We start from the raw sequence: 6,482 nt of genomic DNA on the forward strand, positions 1-6,482 counted from the left end.
GAGAATTTCTTAACCTCGGCATTGCTGGTATTTGGGGCCAGAAAATTCTTCGGAAAGCTGCCCTGGGCAGTGTCAGGTGTTTGGCATCAGTCATAACCTCGCTCCCACCACCCAGTTGTCCCAACCAAAAATGTACTCAACGCTGAGCAGTTTCACGCTATTCATGCTTTCTGGCAACTTGTTTTTTCTCCTCTCACTTAACAACCCCTCTTGGCCATCTTTTCCGTTTCAGAACCAGAACATCTAGATCCATTACTTTCTTTATTGTATCATGATACCTTCTATTATATTCTGGTATCTTCTATTAATGACCATTTGAATCATCTTTACTTTCCCTGCTATTAAAAATGTAGCTGGATTTTTAAAAAAATGTTATTTGAAACCAAAACTGTCTGTAGCCACTTATTTTTCCTCTGCAGGGCTTCACAGTTTGTGGGATCTTGGTTACTCCCCCGGGGATTAAACCCGTGCCCCCTGCAGTGGAAGTGCAAGATCCTAACCACTGGGCCACCAGGCTATTCCCCACTTGTGCCTTTTAAGGGAAGAGGAGAGTTATATTTCATATCAAAAGGAAAGCAAACATCTCTGTTGAGTCCTGCCCCCAAGGCCACAGGTGTGAGGCCTTGCACCAAGGCCACGGAAGTGGAGCCCAGAATCAAGGTCACCTCCAAAGCTGACTGAGCCCCTTTGGGACCTTGCCAAAAGCCCTCTGATAGTTGGTAACAGGCTTCCTGACTCCCAACTAAGCAACGATGCCCACTCCAGTAAACACCCTATAGCACCCCAACCAATCACCTCATGCCAACTGTCCAGCAGGAATTTTCTTTCTCTTGAGGCTAAAAAATTGGCTCTTAACTCATGAAACCTGTCGGCTTTCCCTGTTCTGTCAGATCGGCCCATTGGGCTTGCAGTGCCCACTTTATCCCTGCTCTTTGTTCTTATTAATAAACTCACTTCCTTCTGAAATGCTTTGTGTCTGGAAATTCTTTTCCAACCCATGCTCCGACTGCCACAACAATCTATACTGCTTCCCTTTTCTTTATAAGAGAGAGAAAAAGTCTGAAATATGAGAATCTCTATACCTTTCTGTTACTAGAGCTTGAGGCCAAATTAATGAGCCTTCGAGTAGTCTGGATGATTACTCAAGCTTTAAGTAGGCTGGGGCGGGGGAAGGTGTAGAAAGAAGAGCTGCTCTGAAAAACAGAAGGAGGCATTTTCCCTGCCCCTGAGCAGCCCAAGTGGGAGGCAAGCCCTGGAAACATGGCCTGATAAGATGTGAGCGAAGTCCAAAGGTGAAGAGAAGAGGCCAAGTGACCATCGGGACAGGAGTCCATGGGGAAATGTAGCCAGGGAGAAATTCCTCATGAGAGAGTAGCCAAAGGACTTTCATGTACAAGGGTGTCTAACATGAAGTTTTGAATGAGTCCATTTGTGTGGCTATAAAAATCCCTTTGGTCATCTCAACCTGTAAAAGTTGCTACACATTCAAACGCCTTAGGAGGCGTTTTTGTTGTTGTACTTCATCTTGTATTAAGAAGACAGAAAATCAGGGAAAGGGCCATGTGTAAGTCTGTTCAGATAAAAAAGATGAGACTAGCTGTGAGAGGTAAGACCCAGGTGGAACCAAGGATTCAGACAGAACCAGATCTTTGAGCAAGACAGAAGTAACTATGAGAAAACAAAACAGCCAAAACTCACAGAAATCATGAGGTGGGAAGTGAACAGTTTGATTAGTTTCTCATGTCAATTTCACTTAAACCTCAAGGTATAAATAACCTGCTGGCAACTGACTTATACAACCAGGACTGCAATGACATCCTTGTTTATACACCTTTAAGTTTTTTGCAACATTTTTTCTTTTGCTTGTTCCACAAACATTTATTGAATTCCTTCTCTTCTCTGGACAGAGCAATAAGCAATAGTCAACGGTTTTAGATTCCTAATGATGAAGTTTGCATTCTCTTAGTTAAATCGCTGTGTCAAAGGACATGACAATTTCAACATTCTGAAAGATATTTCAAAATGTTATTTCCCATCAGGAAATGAGATTCCTCTAGGCTTCGTTTATATTTGCTAATGGTTTATTATGTTTCCTCATTCTTAAATCTTGTCTGTCAAAAGTGTACACCAATGGCTCATGTGAATCTCTAAATTGATTTTCCCCCTAAACGTCCAACTGGTTTTTTGGAGCCGTAATTTTTTCAGTAGTTCAAACTTCCACGATTGATTTGTGGTGTTTCCCTTGTGGTAATTTTTTTATTGTTGGTTTTCATTCATTTATTTATTTCGCTGCCCTAGGCCTTGGTTGCAGCATGTGGGCTTTAGTTCTCTGACAAGGGGTTGAACCCCAGAGCCCTGTATTGGAAGCATAGCCACAGGACCATCAGGGAAGTCCCTCCCTCATTATAGAGTCTGTTTCTGAACTGTTCCTTCTGTTTCACTGATTTGCCTATCTTATGTCAGAACCACAATTGTTGTTTTCATTGTTGTAGCTTTATGAATAACTTAATCTCTGGGGAGGCAACTACTACCTCTTTACTCTCTTTTTTTGTTTTGAAAATTCTTAGTGATTCTTAGCTATTTATCCTTTCATTTGAAGCTAGGAATTGGGGAAGTTTAAAATCTTTACAGTAGTCAGTCTGCCCATTCTGGCATGTCTCTTGAGATGCAGGAAGGGTCTACAGTTGTACTCCACTTGCAAACTAACAAGCTAATCTGCACAGTTTTATGGATGTTGGCAGAACACATGAGGTACCCAGGTCAGAGACAAAGGACTTTATTTCTCACAGCATTAGCAGTCATCGGAGTATCAGCATTTGTTATCAGTTACCTGGGCCTGATTCCCATTGGGCGATATAAGGAAGGCCAGGGACCACCTGCATCTGCAGAGAGTTGCATCACAGAAGAAACTGGAGCTTAGGGAAATCAGATTTTAACAAAGCACATTTTTCCTGAAGGGAGATATTCTCTTTATTATACTGGACAGTAAGCAAATCTGTCCTTTGCTCTGGAAGGAGGCTATGTCTAGCTTTCAAGGCCATTCACTATGCAAACAGCCTGGGAAAGACAGAAACAAAGACTTCCAGTTTTACTGCCCACGAGATGTGCAGAAATGGGAGAGACTGAAAAACTGTTTCCCAACTCTTTCAGCCTATGATCATTCAATGATGATAAGAATAACTGTAATAATGATAGTGACAATAAGAATGAGGCTTAGTTAATTCTAGTTCCATTTCATACTAGCCTTGTGACCTTGGGTAAGTTAATCTGTTTCCCTAAACCCCAGTTCCCTCTTCTATAGAATGGAGATAATGATAGTTCATAGCTCATAAATGTTGCTATGAAGCTTTATTAATTAATGACTAAAGGACTTTTAAAAGGTTAAATTACATTGTGAATGAAAAGCACTCAGTACGATGTCTACCATGCAACATGTGCTCATTTAGTATGAATATTATCTTTACTGTTATCAAAAGAAGATATTGAATTATATGGACCTTGGGTTTGGTCATTGTACTTTCTGTTCTTATTCATTTTAACTATTTTTTCAGTTTATTTCTTTGAGTGTTCTAGTGGATGTTATCATTTTTAAAATCATAATTATTCATGTTCTCTTTTCTAACAGATAGTCTTATTTTTGTGACATCAATGTATTAACCAGGACCTTTCAAATGATAACAATATTAGAGATGATAGGTATTAGGTGAGATGACTTTCAATGATTCATATTAAATACTGTTTCTCTTGCTCTGAAGCATATATTCTTTATCATTTTTAAGGAAGCATTCTTATATGAGCAGTTTTTTTAAAAATAGACTTAATTTTTTACAAGAAGTGTTAGGTTCATAGCAACATTGAGCAGAAAGTACAGAGTTCCCACACACTCCCTACCCCCACCCACGCACAGCCTCCCCCGCTCACCTCCCCACCCCCATGTCGACACCCCACACCAGTGTGTTATGTTTATTCCAATGGATAGGCCAACACTGATACGTCATTATCATCCAGAGTCCATAGTTGACATTAGGTTCATTCTTGGTGTTGTACCGACTATGAATGACTAGGGTTTTTGTTTTGTTTTTATTTTTAATTGGAGGATAATTGCTATACAATGTTACACTGGTTTCTGTTGTACAGTAATGTGAATCAGCTATAAGTATACTCATATCCCCTCCTTGTTCAGCCTTCCTCACACGCCCCCCCATGCCACCCACCTAGGTCGTCACAAGCACCACGCTGCGTGTCCTGTGCTATACGGCAGCTTCTTGCTCACTGTTTTACATGCCGTAGTGTATATGTGTCAGCGCTACTGTCTCAGTTTGTCCCCCTCTCCTTCCCCCACTGTGTCCACAAGTCCTTTCTTCACATCTGTGCCTCTTTTCCTGCTCTGCAAATAGGTTCGGCAGTACCATTTTTTTTTCTAGATTCCATATATATGGGCTAACATATGATATTCGTTTTTCTCTTTCTGACTTATTTCACTCTGTATAACAGGCGCTAGGTTCATTCACTTCACTAGAACTGACTCAAATTCATTCCATTTTATGGCTGAGTAATATTCCGTTGTATATATGCACTACAACTTCTTTATCTGTTCATCTGTCAGTGAACATCTAGGATGCTTCTATGCCTTGGTTATGGTAAACAGTGCTGCTATGAACATTGAGGTACATGTGGAATGACTAGTTTTTAAAAGCCTTTATCAGGAATAGATATTTTAGCAAAGGACATTTTACCATCAACTGAATTGGTATGGTTTTCTTTTTTGAGCTACTGCTGATATTAATAGACTTTTAAATAGTGCTTTGTCCTTGGATCCTTGATATAAAACTGCACTTTCATCATGATTTCTTGATTACTGGTACTGTCACATTTGACTCACTGGTGTTTTTGGTCAAGATTATCATATGCATGTTCATAAATGGGTTGAACTGTGATTTCTAGTGTGATCTTTGTCAGACCTAGCAAAGTCTTTCCAAACCCTCTTAGCCATTCTCCCCTCAATTTAATCTTCTTTCTATTTAAAAAAAATCTGTTTTTTACAATCATTTTGCCCCTTTCAGTTTGCAAATAATATACTTTCTAAGAATTGATACCAATTGCTTCCAAATTCTTCCAAAAAACAAAAAGGAGGGAATACTTTCCAATTCATTCCCTGAGGTTAGTATTACCCTGGTCCCCAAAGCAAAGACATCACAGTAAAATTACAGACCAATATCCTTTATGAGTTGTTGTTGTTCAGTTACTCAGTCATGTCTGACTCCTTGCAACCCCACAGACTGCAGCATGCCAGGCTCCTCTATCCTCCCCTACCTCCTGGAGTTTGCTCAAATTCATGTCCATTTAGCCGGTGATGATATCTAACCATCTCATCCTCTGTCGTCCCCTTCTCCTTTTGCCTTCACACTTTCTCAGCATCAGGGTCTTTTCCAATGAGTTGGCTCTTTGCAACAGGTGGCAAAAGTACTAGAGCTGCAGCTTCAACATCATTCCTTCCAATGAATATTCAGGGTTGATTTCCTTTAGGATTGACTGGTTTGAGCTCCTTGCAGTCCAAGGGACTCTCAAGCATCTTCTCCAGCACGACAGTTGAAAACATCAACTCTTCAGTGTTCAGCCTTCTTTATGGCCCAACTTTCATATCCATACATGACTACTGGAAGAACCATAACTTTGACCACATGGGCTTTCTCTGTGAAGTGATGTCTCTGCTTTTTAATATGCTTTGTCATAGCTTTCTTTCCAAGGAGCAAGCATGTTTTAATTTCATGGCAGTCTTCAGTGATTTTGGAGCCCAAGAAAATAAAATCTGTCACTTTCCATTTTTTTCCCCATTTGCCATGAAGTGATGGCATCCTTTATGAATACTGACACCAAATTCCTCAACAAAATACTAGCAAGTTGAATCCAGCAACATGTAAAAAGAACTATATGCCTTGACCAAGTGACTTTTATCCTTGGAATACATGATTGATTTAGCATGTAAAAATTAATATATTACACTACAATCAATAAAGTACAAAATCCATATGATCATTTTAATAGATGCAGAAAGAAGATTTCATAGAATCCAGTACCCTTTCATGATGGAAAGGCTCAACAACTAGGAATAGTAGGGCATTTCCTCAGCCTGACAAAGGAATCTATGAAAGACCCACAGGTAACATCATTAATGTTAACATTCACTTAATGGTGAAGACTGACTGAGATCTTCCTAAGATCGTAAGTACTTCAGGGGCTAGCTAGGGAAATCTGGCAGAAATGAAATGAAATGCACCCAAAATTAAAAGGAGGAAGTAAAACTATTTCTATCTGCAGATGATATGATATTACATAAAGGAAATAGTAGGGCTTTACTTAAAAAAAAAAAAACTATTGGAATTAATGCCAAGTTGCAGGATTTAAGAATGATACAAAAATTGCCCTTCAATACACTTTATGAAAAATCTAAAAAAATAAGAAAACAGTTTATTTAAAACAGC

Source organism: Odocoileus virginianus, chromosome 5, assembly GCF_023699985.2.
Source record: "Odocoileus virginianus isolate 20LAN1187 ecotype Illinois chromosome 5, Ovbor_1.2, whole genome shotgun sequence".
Taxonomy (NCBI): Eukaryota; Metazoa; Chordata; class Mammalia; order Artiodactyla; family Cervidae; genus Odocoileus; species Odocoileus virginianus.